We start from the raw sequence: 21,968 nt of genomic DNA, 5'->3' as shown, positions 1-21,968 counted from the left end.
CTGGCTGTTTAATCCAGGGATCGGCAGACATACTCTGCCAAGAGCTGGATAGTAAGTACTTTAGGCTTTATGGACCACATAGTCTCAGTCACAGCTACTCAACTCTGCCCTTGTAGCTCAAACACAGCCATGGACTATCTATAAAGGAGTGGGTGTTGCTGTATGCCAATAAAACTTTATTGACACGAACAGGAGGTGGGCCACATTTAGCCCATGGACCATAGGTTGCTGACCCTGATTTACCCTTCTGACCCAGTTTCCTCACCTATAATATAGGGACAATAATGCCTTAACACGACCACTGAGGGTTGATACAAACAAAAGTACTTACAACTGCACAAGCATGTTGGGTTTTTTGTTTTACAGCAACCCCTCACCTTGCATCCTTGCCCAGAGGAGCGGGGCACGCCCCAGCAGTGCCTCGCTGGGTGCTGTGGCCAAGCACATCACTTTGACTTCGTGGCTGGGAGCCTGCGAACCTCGGACTGCCTGCGTTATGATTTATTTCAGCGTGACTATTATACATCTTGGTTCTGCAGCGAGTGGAGGGAATGAGGAGGACCTTTCAAGGGAGGCGGGATTGCATTCGCTCCTGATTAGGCTGCGCGGACACAACAGAGGCGCCCGGACCCGCAGCCCTGCCTTCGCCGCCTTTGCTGGGCTGTTTGTGCTTCGTTTCCTTCTCGCGGCCCCATGGCGCGCTTTCTCTTTTATTTCGCTGGTTCTCCCCCCTCCTAACCTGCTTAACAACTTGCCTCGCTCTCCCGCTAGCTCTCCCCACCCCCCCATCTCCACTGGTTCCCGAGCTTCTCTTCATGTCCCTAATAGCGTGGCTGCGCCAGCATTTAATAAAAGCTGCTGACCGGGAAATCCGAGCTAACTGAATTACTTCCTCATTAAAGAGACGGGCAGATTCTTGCGCCCCGCGTGCAGCCGCCCTCGCTGCCTCCCTCCCCGCCCCGCTCCGCCCTGCTGGTCCCGCCTGCCGTCCGCAATTAGGCGGCAGATGCTTGCCGCCCGGTGGTGGCCCGGGTTCTGCAGGGACTGAGGGGGCTCGTCGGCTTCTCTCCAGGGTGGATCCCAGCTCTGCTTCCTTTTCCTTCCTTCTCAGACCGTCAGTTTCTCAGCCAGGGAGCTCCAGGCCAGCTGGAGATCAGGAGAAGGGAGGTGGCCTGCTCAAGGTCACCCGAGTCTCCTCCTACCCGAGTTCCAACGGAGACCGCTGGCTTTGGCCTGGGCAGGGGAGCTGGTGATTCCTAAGATCTTCCTTTGGCTTCAGAGAAGTTGGCTTCCTGGCAAGGCTTCCAGGAGATTCCCACAAGCCAACTGGAGTCCCCCGAGAAAAAGGAAAGAGGGGTTGGACTCCAAGGATCCATCCGGCGCCTCTTTTCCACCTCCCGGCTCTGTGTCTGTCACCGGACCAGGGCCTCTGATTCCCCGTGTGCCCCCACTGGGTCTTCCGGGTCTGTGCCAGAGGCCTCCTATCTGGCCAGTACCCCAGGGCGCCACCTCCCCAGGCCGGCCTGCCGGCCTCTCCCCTCGGAGTTCCCACCTGCTTCTCTTCGCGAGAGCTTCCCGCGTCGAGGGCTGGCTAAGTGCCAGGCAGCTGGTAAGTGCTTTACAGGTGTTGTTGCGGAGAAAACCAGAAACCGTTATTTTAAAAGCTGGCTATATTCTGAGCCTTTTACTCGCAGGCAATGGAAGATTTACTCGTTCTTTTGTTTAAGAAAACACCTTAATGGGCCTGTTGGCCTCTGGGTACCGTCTAGATGGGAGAAGATTGAGACAAAGAAACATTGGCCTGTTCTGCATCATAAAGTAAAGGGAAGTTTAGGTTCCCTAAGCTAGGGAGGAGTGGAAGGGGGCGGGGACAGGGAAAGGAACCTTGCCAGGCGGATGAAGAGGAAAGAAAACAGGCTGGTTACAGCTTAGGGAGCCTGGATGCTGCGGTCAAACACAGCCTGGAAGAAACACCTTAGACCCTGAAACTGCCACCACCCCTACGGAATCAGGGGAGACGCTGGCCAAAGGTGGATATCCTACATCATTGTAACCCAAGTTTCTTGTCTTGGAATGAAGTTCGTGCAAGAAGAAGCCCCTTTCCGGGACTTGGAATCCTAAACCAGTGCCACTTGGCAACTCTTCACTCTGTCCTTGTTCTCCAGACCTCCCGGTGAAGTGGTTCCGGCCTGTGGTTCTTGGAGATCCAGCTGGTGCTGCTGTTTGATTATAATGCAGTAGTTTGAATTCATGGATGAATGTCCTCTGCTTTGTCTCATGCGAAAGGTTCCCAGTAATCTTGTTTAGGAAGGACTGGTGAATGAATTTTGCTTGGAGGACCCCAGGCTTGGGATGTGGTAGCTACTGCCGCAGCCCCTACCCTTCTGGCTATCCAGTTAAGGTTAGGCCTTCACAGGAGGGGGCTGTGTGTCTCTGGGACACCTGTTGACCTAAGTGCTGTCCCTCTTATGGCTGGCTGAGAAAAGACCCAGCTTTCTGGGGGTCTCTCTGTCAGCACAAGGCCTGGCTCTTCATCCCCGCTGCCACACCCTCTTCCCTGGTGCTGAGACCTGTTGGGAGTTTGGGAAATCGTAGCCTTGGCTGTTTACCCAGGAACCTTCTCTTTTTCTCAGTGGGTTGCAGGAGAACAGAAAGGGAGGTCAAAGCGTGCTTGCTTGTGTCTGCAGGGGAAGACTCGTTCATGTAGAGGAGTAAAGCCTACCCCAGTGCCAACTCTGGGACTTGAGAAAAATCACCGTTTTATCAGAGTTTATACCAAGGCACTATGAAATTCACAGATGGCTTTGCTCTCCTGTCTTAGTGTGGTTCTCTCCAAAGGAGACCCTGGGACAAGGACTTGGTTGCAGGTAGCTTATTTGGAGAGGGATACCAAGAAGCTGGGGACCCACTCAGGAATCATGGAGAACATGCTTTGAGACTGTCCCCCTCCAAAGGATGGGGGAGCTGAAGCCTTTATCCTCAGACTTGCCCTGCCTTGGCGGAGGGTTATTAAATTCACAGTATTGAATTCCCAGCACTTTAGGGTGCTCAGTGCATAGGTTGCACAGGCTGTGCAAGCTCTTAAGGCACTGGGGAATGATCAGAAGCAAAACATCAGAGAACCCCAGGTGCTTGAGGTAGAAGGCTGCCAGCACAGACAGGTACAGGTGGGAAGATTGCTTGAACCCAGGAGGTTGAGGCTACAGGTACAGGTGGACAGAGAGGTTATGAAAAGTGTTTGCTATAACCCCCAACCCTAAAAGCCCCAAAGCAAATTTCAGAAAGAAATTCAATTCCCCTAGGGCTGCTGGTAGGGGTGCAAATGAGTTGGGAGAGTGAGTTCCTCATGCCTTCCTTATCCACATAGTTCCAAGGTTTCCATCGTCCAACTACAGTGTTTCAACAAAGAGACATGCTGGGCGTGGTGGCTCACGCCTGCAATTCCAGCACTTTGCGAGGCTGAGGCGGGCAGATCACTTGAGGTCAGGAGTTCAAGACCAGCCTGGCCAACATGGCATAACCCCGTCCCTACTAAAAATACAAAAATTAGCCAGGCGTGGTGGTGGGCTCTTGTAATCCCAGTTACTCGGGAGGCTGGAGTGGGTGAATCGCTGGAACCCGGGAGGTGGAGGTTGCAGTGAGCCAAGATCGCACCATTGCGCTCCAGCCTGGGCAACATAGCAAGACTCCATCTCAAAATAAATAAATAAATAAATAAAAATGAAGTAAATAAACAAAGAGACAGTAAATGCCTGGAGGATGAATTAAGACCCATAGTTCTGGGTTTTTAATGGGATTGTCGAAGAGCTAGCTCCATGATGAATTTAGGAAAATTTGGGATAGATATGACAAAAGAGTGTATAGCCATAATATATAAAGCCCTGCCATATTCAATAAGAAAGCAATCACAAGCTGACAGAGAAAACAGTCAAATTATACCAACAGGCAGTTCACCAAAAAATACATGCATATTGCCAATAAATAACTAAAACTATTTCTATCTCATTTGTAATAAAACATAATTTCAGACAAGGTATTATTCTTTCCCCATCAGGTTGGCAAAAAGTTTACAAGATTGATACCAGCCAGGGTTGGTGAGGGCATGGGGAGAGAGACATTCTCAGGCTGTCCACTCTTTTCAGAGAGGAGTTTGGCAATATGCATTAAACATGAAGGGTGGGCATGAACCTTGACCAGTTCCACTGCTAGGCATGTACCCCACAGAAATATCAGTATCACCATATATGCACAAAGATGTTATATACGAAGAAGTTCCTTTCAGTTATACTAACAAAATTCGAGCCAGTCTAAATGTCTATGAGGGATGTAGTTAAAGTACAGCACATCCAGGCCAGGCATGGTGGCTCACACCTGTAATCCCAGCACTTTGAGAAGCCAAGGCAAGAGGATCACTTTAAGCCAAGGAGTTTGAGATCAGCCTGGACAATGTAGTGAGACCTTCTCTATAAAAAAAAAAAAAAAAAAAAATCAGCCAGGTGTGGTGGTGCACACTTGTAGGCTCAGCTACTTGGAAGGCTGAGGTGGGAGGATTGCTTGAACCCAGGAGGTTGAGGCTGCAGTGAACCGTGATCATGCTACTGCACACCAACCTGGATGACAGAGTAAGACCCTATCTCAAAAATAAATAAATAAATAGCATGTACATACCCTGGAATCCTATACGGCTATTAAAAAGAATGAGACAGACTTGTCAGAGGTCCTTTAAGTAATAGAGGAAGGTCTCCGAACACTATTTTATTATTCTATTTTTGTAAAATAAATAACTATATCTACAATTTGTATGTGTGTGCATTGAAAATGATCTGGCAGGTTCCACAGCAAATTGTTAATGATGGTGACCTCTAGGGAATGAGATCAGAGTGGGGACAAGCAGGGGAGGTGGTAGGAGGAAGTGGTGCAGTGAAGTGGAATGTTTTTCTATACTCTTACTTGGTTTGTTATCTTTATGATGAGCAATTTAATGAAAACCAATCAAATCTGAAACACAGGGAATAGGTAGAATTGAAAAGGATTTTAGCAGCTCTCAGTTCCTGCTTTACTTTCCTGGGTCTTCATAGGACAACTCCAGGCTCATTTCATAAATGGAAAGTTGGGCATCAGAGACATAGTGTGAACCCCTGCCCCCCTCTAGTTACACAGATTCTAGGGCCCAGGCTGGCTGCTTTCAGGCTGATCTCTGGAATGGCTTTTAATGTATAAGTAAGGGAGATGTATCAGTTAGCTATTGCTGTATGCCAAACATCCCAAGTCTCAGTGGCTTAAAACAACAAGCATTTATTGTTTATCACGCGTCTACAGGACAACTGGACTGGGTTCGACTGATCTCATCTGGAATTACTAAGGCGTTTGTGATCAGCTCGTGAGTTGGCCCATGGTGGGCTGGCCCAGGATCTGGGCTTTGACGTCTTGGCTCCCCTTCAGGTGCCTCTCGCATCTCTCTAGCAGGCTCACCTAGGCATGTTCTCATAGTGGGAGCATAGGTGTGTGGTGGAAATGCACAAGCACTTTTTCAAGTTGTGCTTGAGTCAAAGTTACGACCATGGACCAAAGCAACCTCTTGGGGAGTGTGGGAGGTCATGACTTAAGGGCCTGAATAGAGGGAAGCCATTCGCAAGGCCACAAACGCAATCAGTCTCCTACAAAGACCAGCTCAGGACCTGCAGCAGTCAGAAGGGATTGGAGGTGTCCCCTCCCCAAAGCTTTGGAAGCCTTGCTGCCAGAGTCCAAGTTCTGAGTCGGTGCTGGTCACTGCAGCCTGGGGATAAAGAAGCCCAGTCTTTCCGCTGCAGGAATGGCCCCCACGGGAAGGCAAGCCATCTCCAGCTGTGATTAGTTGGAGATCAGCAGTATCCAGCCAGCCTCCCAATCTCACCTGGGGTCCCGGTGATGGGGGGCCTGAGGATGAAAGGATGGTGGGTAGTGGGCAAGGGAGGAGGGAGGAGTTAAATAAAACACCAGAGCAAGCACCAGAGGTGAGTGTGAATTTGCCCTTGGTGTTCACCTGACAGCGCTGTCTGCCTCCCCTCCTTTTGTCTCCCATGTCCCCCACCCACACCTGCCTCTGAATGTGGTGAGCCAGGAACTGATTGCACAGAAACTTCTCATTTTTAGTTTTACCTCAGGTGGTTGCAAATCTCCTTCCTGCTCAGAGATGGGGACTGAGCCTGCCCCTTGGCATCCTGGTCTTGCTGCCTGCCCCCTCCCTGGCCGCAGCCCCAGCCCCCAGCCTGGACCCCATGCTCCTCCTCAGCACTCTGTCACTGACAGCGCCTTCGCAGGCTACAGGGACTCTGGTGTGGAGTGATAGATTCTGCCTTTTCCTGCTTTCAGGAAATATTGCCATTCGCTTCGCATTTATCCTGCCCCTCACCACCACATGGAGGCTGAGGCTGAGGCGGGCTCATAGTCATCTATTATCTGCCTCTGTTGGAGGAGGAGGACAGGCCTGCACCGGGAGTGCCAGGAGGTGGGCTGGGGCTGGGGAGATGGAGCTCTCATTCAATAAGCCACAAATATTTATTGGGAGTCGGATGTGCACATAGAAGTGCAGGTACTGAAAGGAGAGAGAAAAACGGTGCCACAGGGCCAGGGGACACGCCCTCCTACCAGACTCACAATGGGGCAAGAGAGGTGGGACATTAGCTGTTAAAGGCTGACACCGCAAACACCCCTGTGGAAGTAACAGTAACAGGAGTGCTAGAGGGTGATTTGCATTCAGGTATAAAAAGCTTTCCATATGCATGCCCTTTGATCCAGCAGTTCCACATCTAGAAATTATTCTAAATGTGTACAGAGATGCGTGTACAAGGTTTATCAGAGCATTATTTATAGCAGAGAAAAGCAACTGGGAAACAAGTTCCGCAACTTATGGTACCTCCATATAATGAAGTGCCATGCCAACATTCAAATGCATGTGGTAGAAAAATATTTATCTTCAAGACAAGGTCTCGCTCTGCCACCAAGGTTGAAGTGCAGTGGTGTGATCATAGCTCACTGCAGCCTCAGCCTCCCTGGGCTCAGGTGATCCTCCCACTTAAGAAAAATAATTATTGGTATACAGAAAAAGCTTGTGAACCATCATCAAGAGATAACTTCTATAATATTGGTGTGTATAATTCTGGCCATTTTTATACATACACTTATTTATTCACAAATGAGATAGTAGTAATTATTCTATTGCCTTCCTCATCCCCTCTTCCTAAAAGGTCTAGGGAAGTTTATTAAAAAACTAAATGGGATCATTGAGAGTAGGGGCTGAGAGAGCTGTGAACCTTGCTGGTCCCAAGAGCATCCACGTTGTCACACAGACCTCTAACAAACGATGTTTATCACAAGCACCTTGGAGCTAAGCATCTCTTAGGAAGGCAGCCGAATGTGTGAGTAATTTAGAAAGATTTCCATTCAAAAGGACCCCACAAAATTCGTGACAGTAAGAGAATGGAGATAGGTGTTACTGAAACTTTAAATGGCTGGACAAACAAGGGCATGTCCTGATGTTCCAGATGAATATCTGTGCACCTGAGTATAATCAGCATCTCTCACCTTCCTATGAGAATCGATTTTGTTCACCCCTGTCCCTAGGCTGCGGATACCAAAGGCAAAATCCCCAAATATTTTCTGCCTGCCAGGAATCTCAAACCTTTTGAAGGGAAAGCATGATGGTGTTAGGAACGTAGAGGTTTTCTAGAGAAGGGTCTGTTTTGGCAATGATGGGGTCAGTGCTAAACAGTGAGTCCAAGATGGCTGAATGAGAGCAGGTGTTCTGACTTCAGGTGTGGGCTGCAATGATGACTAAGGAGTTTCTGGAAGATCCGTCTGGACCTTGAAGGTTGAGAGAGTTTTCAGCAGGCAGGTAGGGAAAGATCAGCAAGACAAGCACCTGAGGTTTAGAGAGGTGGCCTGACTTATGCCACACCAGCCAGCTTAAGAGGGAGCCTTGAACTTGGGCAGTGCTCTGGCTTCTGCAGAGCCAGGTGTACCTCAGAAGGACCGAGCCTGAGGAGGGGAGGTGGGAGACAGCCTCTCAGCTCCACTCTGATGAAATATCTTGAACGTAGTTATCCCGTGCAGAGTGTAATGGAGGGAAGTCCTGCGCTCCGTGCTGCTCATTTGCATATGTAAATACATGTGTATACATATTGCTTATTAGTGTCGGTGGAATTTGCATTTTAAGTGGATTGGCTTGTTGGGCATGTTCTTTAGAGCCCTGGACTTGAGCAGAATTTTCCAACTTGAAAGTTGCTGTTCCCTGCGCAATAAGCAATTGGGCTCTTTCTCAGGGGCCAAGAAAAGGGGGATAGATGGTTGTGGTGTAGAAGAAGGAAAGGGGCAGTGAATGGGGTGTCCAGAAAACAGTGACCAGTGACTCTGGGCAGGCAGCAGCTTCTCTGTGCCCCAATCTCCTCATCTGCACTGTCTCCCCTGCTTACCTCACCGGGTTGACTTAGAATCCTGGGAAGATCATTGTCACAGTGGGTAGAAAAGTGGAAGACTCTACAGCTATAGGGGTGATTATCATTCCCACAGCCCAAATAGCAGCCATTGGTGCATTCTCTGCTGCCAGTGTTCATATGTGCTATCTGTCTCCGCACCTCCACCTGGACACAGAACCTGGCACATCTTCGAGTCTTTCCTGCTCCCCAGACAACTTTAATCATCAGCCTGGACTTCTCTAGAGAGGAGAGAATGGGGTTGTCTTGAAGACACAAGAACTACAACATCCACACTGGACATTCTGTTCTCCAAATCCCATGTGTCAGGCCCGTTTCTCCACTCAGCAGCTGTCCCAGTGGTCTCTGCTCTGGAAATGTTAATTGCCTCAACTCCTATGTGTTGAACAATTTTACTACACTCCAGCTTTTATGCCCACATTTGCAACCCATCAGGATGTTGGGCAAACAAAAGGGCCTCCAGTTCATCAGACACCCCATCCAGGGAAGGGAGTTGGGACCACAGACCTCAACTTGCCCATTATTTCAACACCAGGGCACTTCACTTCAGCAGTGGAATGTTGCCTTGTTTCCCAACTCATTAGCTCATCTGCTCGTTGTCCCCTGATTTGATGACAAGAATCTGGCTTCCTGAGCATCTGAGGGCATATCACGGCTGTCATCACAGAAGTGACAGTGACTATGGGCTTGAGTCAACCATGCTTGTCTGGGCCCAGCTGCAGCCCCAGAGAACAAAGAACACTGGTACTAAGGGTAACCAGGAGGTGGGAGAGGGCAGAGAGACGGGGGACAGTTAGCTTTGCTACCGGTCTGTCTGAAGGGTATAAATAAGTGGACACAAGAGACAAATCTCACATGCTGAAGAATTTCAAATCATTGACTTGGTTACTCCACCCTTATGGAGAAGAGAATAGCTCTTCACTCCTTAAGTGTGGGCTGTGCATAGTGATCTTCTTTCAAGAGTATAGTATGGAAAGGCAGAAAGAAAAGAGAAGTTTTCCAGGGTAGAAACCCAGCATGACTACCTGTATGCACCCTTGATAGGATGTGATAAGAAGATTATGATCCTGTGATTAACTTGGGTGATATGTTTTGGAGGGGAAGATCACTTTACCTCTGTGGTCTTCCCCTCCAAAACATACCCAATCTGATTATAGGAAAAACATCAGAAAAACCCCAACTGAGGAACGTTCTACAAAATAACTGACCAGCATGCCCCAAAACTGTCAAGGTCATCAAACCCCCTCAAAAAAGCCTGACTCATAGGCAGGAGGAGGCCAGGGAGACGTGACTACCAAGTGCAATGTGGTTTCCTGGATGGGATCCTGGAACAGAAAAAAAAAAAAAAAAAAACTACAGAAATCAGAATAAAGTATAGACTTTGGTTAATAATAATGTATTAATATTGGTTCATTATTTGTGACAAATGTACCATACTCATTTAAGGTGTTAATAATAGGGAAATAATAGAGGAAGCAGAGTGAGGAAAAAGGAACTCTCTGTACAATGCTTGGGATAATTCTGTAAACCTAAAACTGTTCTAAAATGAAACATCTGTGAAAAAAAAACTTGGCAAACAATCAGGATTTGTTACTATATTCAAACCTCTTCAACTAAACAAAGTGGCTGTTTTGTTTTAGGTTTTCTGCACCATCGTTTCTCACTGATGTTGGCATCACCAGACTGTCAAAGGCTAAACAGCACCTTTAAGACGCCTGGCAGCAAGTCCATCCAGCCCAGGAGAAAATGGTCCAGGCCAGTGACATGCTATTTGTCAGAGAAAATTACTTGGATTGCTCCCCACTCCTCATCCCAGGGTGTGCCCCACCTTCTGATACTGAAAAGACTCATCTGGGGTATCTACACTCTGCAATTATTGTGTAGTCCTAGGTAGTGTGCTTATCTCCATCAGGATTCAGTATCTCCAGCTATCAGACAAGCTTGGAAGGGCATAGTCCTCATAGGAGAGTGCAGCAAGCATTAAACACAGAATCAATCTTACTATACTCACAAAATGGATTGCCTAATTCAGGTGCCACAGACGTGGAAGCTCCCATTAGCCCCAACTGTGGATCTTGTTTGTCTCAAAACCCCAGTATATCCTCAGGAGCCAGAAGAATATCTGATGCATAGTAGATGCTCAATAAATCAATGGTTATTCTGTACTGGGTCCTGTGCTTGTCATCATTCACTCTAGATGTCTTCAATAGCCCCTGACACATGCCACCTTCCTCCGTGCCACATCAAAAGTCACATGTAATATGCAAACATTAAATGTTGATGATTGAAACACCCTCATCCCGTAAACAGTCCTGCCCCACCCCCCACCTCTTACGTAACAGATGAGAGTGGACCCCTCCCATCAAGCTGCTCCTCTGTGACTATGCTCCTTTGCTCATGACTGGGATGAGGGAGATGACTAATGTGTGATGTCAACACGTCACGCCACACACCGGGAAATACTAACGCATAGGCTTCCATTCCAGCAGTATGGTGAGTTAGATACTTTGACATTCCTTTTGAAACAACTAAAATTATTGGGGGAAATTTTTTAAAATACCACTTTTGAAATGCCCATGTGGCACATGAGGAAGGGCTCCACAGAACCCCCAAAGTGGAACAGAAAGTAGCAAAGCCAACTTTCACCCTGAGAATTTCTACTGAAACTTGGAGAACTTGGATTCAATTCCTCTCTCCCTCCGTCTCTCCCTTTCTTCCCTCCCTCCCTCTTTCCTTCTTCCCTTCCTCCCTCTTTTCTTCCTCCCTTCCTTCCTCTCCTTCCTTCCTTTCCTTTTCTTTCCTTTCTCTTTTTCTTTCTTTCACTTTTCTTTCTCTTTCTTTCCTCCCTTCCCTCTTTCATTCCTTCCTTCTCTTTCTCTTTCTCATCTCTTCTCCTTTCCTTTCCTTCTTTCTTTCTTTATTTCCTTCCTCCCTCCCTTCCTTCCTTCCTTCCTCCCTTTCTCCCTTCCTCCCTTCCTCCCTTCCCCTTCCTTCCTTCCTTCCTGTCTTCAGAGTCTCACTCTATTGCCCAGGCTGGAGTTCAGTGGTGTGATTTTGGCTCATTGCAACCTCCACCTCCCAGGCTCAAGTGATCCTCCCACCTCAGTCTCCTAAGTAGCTGGGACAGAAGCTGACTGCATGCCACTATGCTCAGCTAATTTTTCTATTTTTTGTAGAGATAGGGTTTTGCTATGTTTTCCTGGCTGATCTTGAACTCCTGGACTCAAGCAATCCACCCATCTTGGCCTCCCAAAGTGCTAGGATTACAGGTACACACCACCATGCCTGGCTAATTTTGTATTTTTTTTGTAGAGATGGGTTTCACTGTGTTGCCCAGGCTGGTCATGAACTCCTGTGCTCAAGCAATCCACCCTCCTCAGCCTCTCAAAGTGCTAGGATTACAGACGTGGCCACTGTCCTGGCCTCAGACTTCTGTTTTGATGGTTGTCTAAAACAGGGCAACAAGAGAAATATCCTCAATCTAATAGAACCGCACATCAATCTGGGACCACAGAGAGTATTCATCAGGTAAGGATGAGCATGCAATACACCTGCCACGTAGAAAAAGGTGAAGGGGAAACTTGCTTGACTTGTTCAACCTTGGCATTGGAGGGAGGGAGGAAAACAAACTTACTTGAGACTTTGTAATCATGAGCCAATCTTCACAAGGGTCGATGGTCATCATTTTAGCTACCTGTAGTCCAAAAAACCTCAAGGGGGAAATTAAACAAGTTGTCCTAGTTTGGTAGACCATGGCAGAAACCAATGCAAATCCCCTCTGGGAAACTCTGCTTCCACATGCCTTACAGAATACTTACAAAATTCTAAGAAATATGGTGGCCCAAAGACAAAGGTCCCCAGAAATTATCCTGTTAGGACTCCAGGAAGACAGAATTTAAAAAAAGGAAAAAGAGAATGAGAAGGCCTAGCATATGTTTAATCAAAATTCCAGAAGGAGATGATACAAGAAAATGAGAAAAATATAGTATTCAAAAAGATAATAGCTGAGAACTTTCAAAATATTTTTGTAAGACACACATTTTTATATCCAGGAAGCTCTGGTGGTATCTGATGCTATTCCTGGATGGGAGGATTGGTGCCTTGAAAAAATGTTTGGCACTTCTACTTTCTACTTCTTCTTCTTAGTTTGTAGAAAGTTGCCAAAAAAAAAAAAAAAAAGTTGCTCTCCTCCTATCAAGAAAAAGCTGGATAAATTATAGAATACCAACTCTTCCTGGACCCATCAGAGAGATGAGGTCACAAGGTAACTAAGTAGCCTGGAATCCACAAAGGAGCAAGGCCCTCCAAGGAGAGAAGAGATGCATGAATGACCTACCTCCCTTGTGACAGAGCAAGGGAGGAGGAGGTTCTGCAGCCTAAGTGGCAAGGAGAGTCAGCTACAATTTTAAAGAACCGCTGAAGGCCACGTGTGCACTAGTGTATCAGTCTGAAATAGATGCGAGCATCTGCTAAAACAGGAGTTCCTGTTTACTCACAGGATATTTCCCACGAGCCTTTGACGGGTGCTCTGAGAAAGATTTGGGCTGGCAGGACACCTGAGAGAGCCACCATTTGCAGCGCAGACCAGCAGAAGGTGATCAGCTGCCACCATGAAGGAGATAGAAAACTCTGCCATTTCCCTAGATCTTCCTCTCATATGAAGCAAAAGCCTTAAACCACTAGAGGAGGAAGTGCAAACCCTTTTGCCCACTGGGCACAAAGTTAGTGATCAGTGGCTATAGGGGTGGAGAGAGCAGGTGCAACACCCTGTCCAGACCCTTCTTTCCTACAAAGCAAAAGCCATAAATCACTTGAAGAGGGAGAGCAAAGCCTCTTGCACCCAGGCAAAGACACAATGAGGTTAATGAAAAGATGTAACAAAAACTCCAATGCTGGGTGATGAGCGGGTAACTGTCTTGGGCTCAAGGGCCCATGTTGATATTAAGTAGATGTCTCTTACCACTGGAGGAAGAGCAGGAAACACCTGTCTAAGACCCACCAAAGCAGTGTGACTACTGAAGGAAGAGACCACATGGGGCAACAGTGCTGAAAAGGCTTTACCCCCAAAGCTCAGGTACACAGAGCCTCCCTGAGACTAAAGCTGGACAAGGCAACAGAGAACCTTCCTGCCCCCTCCACAAGCCTATCAGGGAGTACCCAGAAACAGCAGTCTACTGCTGGGGAAGGAAAAAGCATGGAGAGAGATCTACTTTGTGACACAGGCATTGAAAGACTGCGTGAGTTGAGGGTGGACCACTCACACTGTGAAAACCCTCCAGCACGCCAGCCTTGACCCTAAATATAGGCAACAGCAGCACACTGATCAAAAACCTGGAAGCCTGCAGTCCAATGATGGTAACCATAGCAACAGCAAAATCCAAATCCAGCTCAACCTGTAGCTAGCATGACTCACCCTTCCACCTAATGACCCAAAACAAGAAGCATGCCCACTTCCAGGCATGCGTATGATCTATCTTTTGCTAACCAGTTTTAGTGTGATGTTTGACATTCAATCAAAAATTATGAGACATACAAAAAAGGGCAAGAAAACGCAAATTATTTAAAAGAGATAAAACAACCAAAAAAAAAGACTCAGATATGATCTACATGTTAGAACTATCAGACAAGTACTTTAAAATAATTATGACTAAAGTGCTAAAGGAGCTAGTGAAAAAGTGGGCGGCGTGCATGAATGGATGTAGAATTTCAGCTAAGAGAAAGAAATTGTAAGAAAGAGTAAACTGGGAATACAAGAAACAAGAAAAAAGACAAAATCAGAGAAAAAAATTTCCTTTGATGGGCTCATTAGTACACCCAACACAGCAAAATATGTCAACAGAAATTACACAAACTGAAAAAGAAAAAGGAAAGGGGAGAGAACTGGATTAGAATATATATGAGCTAAAGACATACACAATGGCCTAATATATATATAATTGGAGTACCAGTGAAAATGATTTTCAAAAATCAAGAAAAACTGAAGACTTTTACAGACAAAGGCCAAAAGAATTTATTACTAACAGGTCTGTACTGTTAAAGGAAGTTCTTGAGGCCCAGAGAATATGATACCACACAGAAACTATACAAAAAAAAAACACCTTCAAAAATGGTAAAAATAAAGGTAAATACAAAAATATTATTTTCTCATTTTTAGTTACTCTAAAAATAGTTGTCTTGTTAAGCAAAAAAAAAGTTATATTTTGGAGATATTTTGGGGTTTATAATGTGGAAAATAAAATGTGTATCATCGATAGCACAAGCATAGGTGGAAGAAATTGAAAGTATATAGTTCTTATATAATATAGTGACTTAGTATAAAACTATTTGAAGGTAGACTGTGATATATTAAACATGTTAAAAACTCTGGGACAACAACTGATAGTTTTATTTATTTTTATTTTTTGTTGATATGGGGTCTCACTATGTTGCACAGGCTGGTCTCTAAGCTCCTGGCTTTAAGTGATCCTCCTCCCTCAGTCTCCCAAAGCGCTAGGATTACAGGCATGAGCCACCACACCTGGCTCAGACTTTTCTTAAAAAAGTATAATAAGCCAATAATGGAGATAAAATTGAATCATAAAAATTAGTCACAAATCAGGCAGAAAAATAGAAAAAAAAAGAAGAGATGAGACTAAATAGAAAATATTTAGCAATATAGGAAAATTAAATAAAACCATATCAGTTATAACACTAAATTTAAATAATTAAAATGCCCCAATTAAAAGACAAAGATTGTCAGACTGCATAAAAAAGCAAGACTCAACTATGTGCTATATCCAAGAAACACACTTTTAATATAAAGACATAACTGGTTAAAAGTAAAATGATGGAAAAGGATACACTCATGCAAACCATGCAAATATTAATTGAAATAACTAGAGTAGCTACATTAAAAGTAGTAAAGGTAGACTTCAGATCAGGAAATATGACCAAAGTTAAAGAGGGGCATTGCATAATGATTAAGGATCAATTCATCAAGATGAAATAATTTAAAGGTATATGCACCTAACAGCAGTGCTTCACAACATATAAAGCAATTACTGTCAGAGCTGAAAATAAGTAAATACATCCACGAATACAGTTAGAATGTCAACACTCCTCTCTTATTAATTGATTGAATGAGTAAACAGAAAATCAGTAAGGACATAGAAGACCTGAATGACATTATCGACCAATTCACTCTAACTGACATTTTATAGAACAACCCAATCAACAACAGCCCGTGACACATTCTTTTCAAGTGCATGTGGATCATTCCATAGAATAGACCATATTCTCGCCACAAAACACATTTTAAAAAATTGAAATTATACAAAGTATGTTTTCTAACCACAACTGAATTAGAAATCAGTAAGAGACAGATATACGAGCACTCAACAAATACTAGAAATGAAATAATACACTTCTAGTGAGTTGAAGAGGAAGACACAGGGAAATTTTAAAATATTTTTGAACTGAGTAAAAATAAAGGCAACATATTAGCATTTGCGTGATGCAGCTAATAGAGTGTTTGGGGAAGTTTATAACATTATATACCTGTATTAGAAAAAAATTTATAACATTATATACCTGTATTAGAAAAAAATAAGTGTCTCTGATCAATTATCTAAGTCTTGACTTTAAAAACCTATAAAAGGAAGAGCAATTTAAATCCAAAGAAAGCACAAGGAAAGAAATAATAAAGATAAGAGCAGAAACCAATAAAATTGAAAGAAAAAATAGATAAAAATTAACAAAATGAAATACTGGCTTTCTGTAAAGGTCAATCAAATTGATAAACCTCTAGTCAGACTGATAAATCAAAAGGGAAAGACAGAAATTACCAATGATGGGAAAAAAGAGGACAGCTATCACTCCAGAGCCTACAAATACTGAACGGATATAAAGAAAATACTATAGAAAACTATATGCCAATACATTTAGTGACTTAGATTAAATGGACACTTTTCCTCAAATATAGAAACTATCAAAGCTTATTCAAAAAGCAATAGATAAGTTGAATAGTCCTACATATATTAAAGATATTAAATTTATAGTTAAAAACTGCATACTGTATGTAGTCAAAAACCTTCCCACAAAGAAAACTGTATGCCCAGATGGCTTCATGTGCTCCATGGCAAGTTTTTCCAACATTTAATGAAGAAATAATGTAAACACTACATCAACACTTCCAGAAAACAGAAAGGAAGTGAACACCTCCTAACTTAAGATGAGACCGGTATCACACTGATACTAAAACCACATTACAAAAAAATTACACAGAAAACTATAAACACAGACCAATACCCTTAATGAAAAAAGGTGCAAAAAATCCTTAACAAAATATTTAAAAAATAAATTCAGCAGTATATGAAATGACAGTACATCATGACCAAGTTAGGAGTTTATCTTGGGAATGCAAGGTTGGTCCAGCCTGGGTGACAGTGAGTAACCCTGTCTCAAAAATAAAAATAAAAATAAAAAAAGAGAAAAGAAAAAAATGAAATTTTGAAAGTTTTTTAAAGTACCACTTACAATATTACCAAAACCAATAAAATACATGTATAAGATTTATATGCTGAAAACTACAAAGCACGGATAGGAGAATCAAAGATCTAAATAAATACATGATGATATATAGGATGTGTCAAGATGTAAATTTCCCCAAAATTGATCTATAAATTTGCTACAATCAAAACTCAGCAGACTTCTTTATAAAAGTCAACAAGCTTATTTAAAAAATTCATTTAGAAAAGTAAAGGAACTAGAATTGCCAAAACAATTCTGAAAAAGAACAAATTTGGAGGCTTATATTATTTGATTTCAAAACATACTATATAGCTACACTAATAAAGACAGTGTGGTAATAATGAAAACATATCCAGAAACAGGGCCATAAAAATATGGTTAACTGATTTTCAACAAAAGTGCCGAGGTAATTCGAGTATGGATTATTTTTCACCAAATAGTACTAGAATAATTTGACATCTATGTACAAAACAAAGTCTTTGACACATACCTCACACAATATACAAAAAATAATTTGAAATGGATCATAGACAATGTAAGCTCTAAAACGATAAACCTCTAGAAGAACACATAGGAGAAAATCTTTGTAAACTTGTTTTTATTTTGGAAAGAAAACAAAAAGCACAAACCACAATGAAAAAAATTAACAAATTAGATTTCATCAAAATCTCAAAATTCTGCCTTTTGGAAAGGCATGTCTAAAACATAAAAGGAACAAGCCATACAGGAAGAGAAAATATTTGAAAAATACATGTCTGATAAGACTGTAACCAGAATACATTTTGATCTCTCAGAACTCAATTATAAGAAAATAACCTAATTTTAAAAACGTTTTAAACTTGTTAAAAGATTTGAACATATATTTCATGAAAAAAGATATACTGATATGGTTTGCCTGTGTCCTCACCCAAATCTCATCTTGAATTCCCTTGTGTTGTGACAGGGACCTGGTGAGAGGTAACTGAATCATGGGGGTAGGTCTTTCTTGTGCTAGTGAATAAGTCTCATGAGATCTGATGGTTTTAAAAAGGGGAGTTTCCCTGAACAAGCTCTCTCTGCCTGCTGCCATCCATGTAAGACGTTACTTGCTCCTCCTTGCCTTCTGCCATGATTGTGAGGCTTCCCAAGCCATGTGGAACTATAAGTCCATTAAAACCTCTTTTCTTCCCAGGCTCAAGTATGTCTTTATCAGCAGCATGAAAATGGACTAATACTTATATACATATGGCAAATAAGCACATAAAAATATGCTCAAAATCATTAATACTAGAGAAATGCAACTTAAAAGCCAATTAGATATCCATGCATACCTATTAGAATGGCTAAAAAACAAAACAAAAATAAAACTTTGACAATACCAAATGCTGGCAGGGATGTGGAGCCACTGGAATCCATATACACTGCTAGTGGGAATGAAAAATGGTACAGCCACTTTGGAAAACAGTTTGGCATTTTCTTATAAAGTTAAACATATGCTGACTGTATGTGGTAGGCTGAAAAATGGCCCCCTAAAAGGATATGTCCACATGCTAATCCCCAGAACCTGTGAATATGACCTTATATGGTAAATGGGTGAGTATGACCTTATATGGCAAGAGATGTAATTAAGTTAAGAACCTTGAAAATAGTTAATTCTGGATTATCCCAGTGGGCCCTAAGTTCAATCACATGTATCGTCATAAGAGAGAGGTAGAGGGCCCGGGTGTGGTGGCTCATGCCTGTAATCCCAGCACTTTGGGAGGACAAAGTGGGCTGATCACCTGACCCCAGGAGTTTGAGACTAGCCTGGGCAACATAGTGGGACCCCATCTCTACAAAAAAATACAAAAATTAGCCTGGCTTGGTGGTCCCAGCTACTCAGGACGCTAAGGCAGGAGGATCACTTGAGCCCAGGAGGTCAAGGCTGCAGTCAGCCGTGATTGCACCACTACATTTGAGCCTCAGCAACAGAGTGAGACCCTGTCTCACCAAAAAAAAAAAAAAAAAAAAAAAGGAGAAAGACACGCAGAGGGAGTCTGGGACGGAGACAGATGCACAGGGAGAAGGCCACGTGGAGATGGAGGCAGAGATTGAAATTACACAGCTGCAAGTCAAGGAACATCAAAGTTCGACCACAGCCACCCACAGGCGGGAAAGAGTCATGGAACAGATTCTCCTCTTAGAGCCTCTGAAGTACTGCAGCCAAGCTGATGCCTTGATTTTGAACATCTGGCTTCCCAGAACTGTGAGAGAATACATTGCAGTCGTTTGAAGCACCAAGTTTGTGGTCATTTGTTATGGCAGCTTTTGGGAACGAACGCACGAGATAACCAGAAAATCTCCCTCATACATATTTACCCAAGAGGAATCAATTCATATATCCAAACAAAACCCTTACATGAATGTTTAGAATGACTTTATTCATAATTGTCCCATACTGGAAACAACCAATATGCCCATCAACTGGTAAGTAAACAAATTACGATTCACCTATTCAAAGGAATACTACACATCGATTAAAACAAAACAAAAAACAATGATACATGCAGCAACATGGACTCTCAAAAGCACTACGTTAAGTAAAATAAGTCAGAATCAAAAAGCTCCATGCCACATGGTCTTATTTATGTGACATTATGGAAAAGGCAAAAATGTAGAAATAGGAGACAGATAAGTGGTCACCAGAAGCAAGGGATGTGGGGAAGGAACTGATTATCAAGGAGCATGAGGAAACTTTTTAGGGTGAGGCAATGGTCTATGTTTTGATGGTGATGGTTAAATGACTGTCTGGATTTATCAAAATTAATAGAACTGTATACCTACAAGGAATACATTTTACTGTATATAAATTATGCCTCAATTAGCTTGAAAAAATGTATGAAATGCCAAAGCAAAAGAAATTATCCTAAAAGCGTCAAGAGTGAGAAGACAGAAAACTTACAAAGAAACAGTCATGAGGCTGGTGGCTCACTTTTCCACAGCAACATTGGAAGCCAGAAGACCATAGAGTAATTTAGCTTCAATATCCTGAAATAAAATTACTGCCAACATACCATTCAATATTCCGTGTAATCAGTCAGAGTCTGTCAGCAAAACAAAAATAAGTCTAAATATTTTAAGCAAAAAAAAAAAAAAAGAAAGAATTAACATAGGAAATTAGGTGCTTGCAAAATTGTTGGAAGCACTGGAGGAGTGAGACTCAGATGTTGCAGGTGATAAACTCAGAAATCAGAAGCAAGAAGCTGCAGGAGAGGCCCCAAAGCTGGAGGCAGAGTGGACCATGAAGTCTGTGCATGCTCTTGGAAACTGCCATCACTGCTGATGCGTCCACTGGCACTGCCAGAGGAAGGTTTACTGCCAACTTCTTCATGCCTTCCAAATCTCAAGCAACTAGAATGCTGATGGCAGGGAATTCTGAAATTAGGGGAGTGAAACTACAGCAGTAGTTAGAAAAGATTATAGCAAATAACTTTGGAGATGCGATCAGAATAGCCTTATGTGATTCAGAAGAAATGGAAAGGTATTGGTTAACTTTAAGCCTTATTAAACCAAGTATGCATACAAAATAACTAGAATAACTCCGAAATTAGATAGGCATAGAGTACATAATCCCGAAATAGATGGGAAAAATGGAATAATAATTAAAAAAAAAGAAATTAAAAAGTCATTCTAAAAGAAAGAGAAATACAAAAATCCAGGTGAAAAGCATATTAAAGGGATAGAAATTAATCTAAATGCAGGTTGGGTATCTGTAATCTGAAAATTCAAAATCTGCGATGTTCCAAAATCCAAAACTTTTTGAACACTTATATGATGCCACAAACTCTACACCCAACCTCACGTAATGGGTCGCAGTCAAAACTTTGGTTTCATGCACAAAATTATTTAAAATACTGTAAAAAAATTACCTTCAGGCTATAGGTATAAGATGTACATAAAACAAATGAATTTCATGTTTGGAATTGGGTCCCATCCTCAATATATTTCATTATGTATATGCAAATATTCCAAAATCACTTCTGGCTTCAAGTATTTTGGGTAGGGGATATTCAACCTATATGCAGTATTCATAATAAATAAGAATGAATTCAATTTTTGAATTAAAAGCCCAAGATTATCAGACTATTTTCTTTCATCTAGCGAAATGTGGCTTAGACAAGACAGAAAAAACATGAAGTTTGAAGGTCAAACATAAAAGTTAAGTTTAAAAAGGGAGGAAGATTTAACAAGAAAATACTGAACAAAAGAATTCTGGTGAAGTTATATTGATATAAGATAAAACAGACTTTTAGACTAAAAGTATTACTAAAAACATTGGGACTTTCTACCTAATGATAAAATGTTTAATCAAAAAAATGTAATAATTCTAAACTTTCACGCACCAGAACCAAAATGCAAAATATGTAAAGTAAAAATTGACAATACTACAGGAAGAAATAGAAAAACACAACCATAGTGAGAGATTTTTATTTATTTATTTATTTTTATTTTTTGTTTTTTCAGACAGAGTCTCACTCTGTCACCCTGACTGGAGCGCAATGGCGTGATCTCAGCTCACTGCGACCTCCGCCTCCCAGGCTCAAGCGATTCTCACGCCTCAGCCTCCCAAGTAGCTGGGATTACAGGTGTGCACCACCACACTCAGTTTTTTTTTTTTGTATTTTTAGTAGAGATATGGTTTCACCATGTTGGCCAGGCTGGTCTCAAACTCCCCACCTCAGGTGATCTGCCCACCTCGGCCTCCCAAAGTGCAAGGATTACAGGCATGAGCCACAGCACCAAGCCAACATAGAGATTTTTAATTCATCCATCTCAGTGATTGACCAAGCAGACAAAAAAATTACTAAGAATATTAAAAATGTGGACAGTACAAATCAGAAAGCTCTTATGGTCATATATAGAATACTGTGCCCAACAATAGAAGAATATACATTTCTTTCAAAGCACACATGAAATAGTTACAAAAATTGACTATGTGCTTGACCACAGAGTTAGCCTCAACAATTATAT

This window comes from Gorilla gorilla, chromosome 4 (assembly GCF_029281585.2).
Source record: "Gorilla gorilla gorilla isolate KB3781 chromosome 4, NHGRI_mGorGor1-v2.1_pri, whole genome shotgun sequence".
NCBI classification, from domain to species: Eukaryota; Metazoa; Chordata; class Mammalia; order Primates; family Hominidae; genus Gorilla; species Gorilla gorilla.
The sequence above is the reverse complement of the archived record's forward strand: the minus strand, read 5'-3'. Positions refer to the sequence as shown.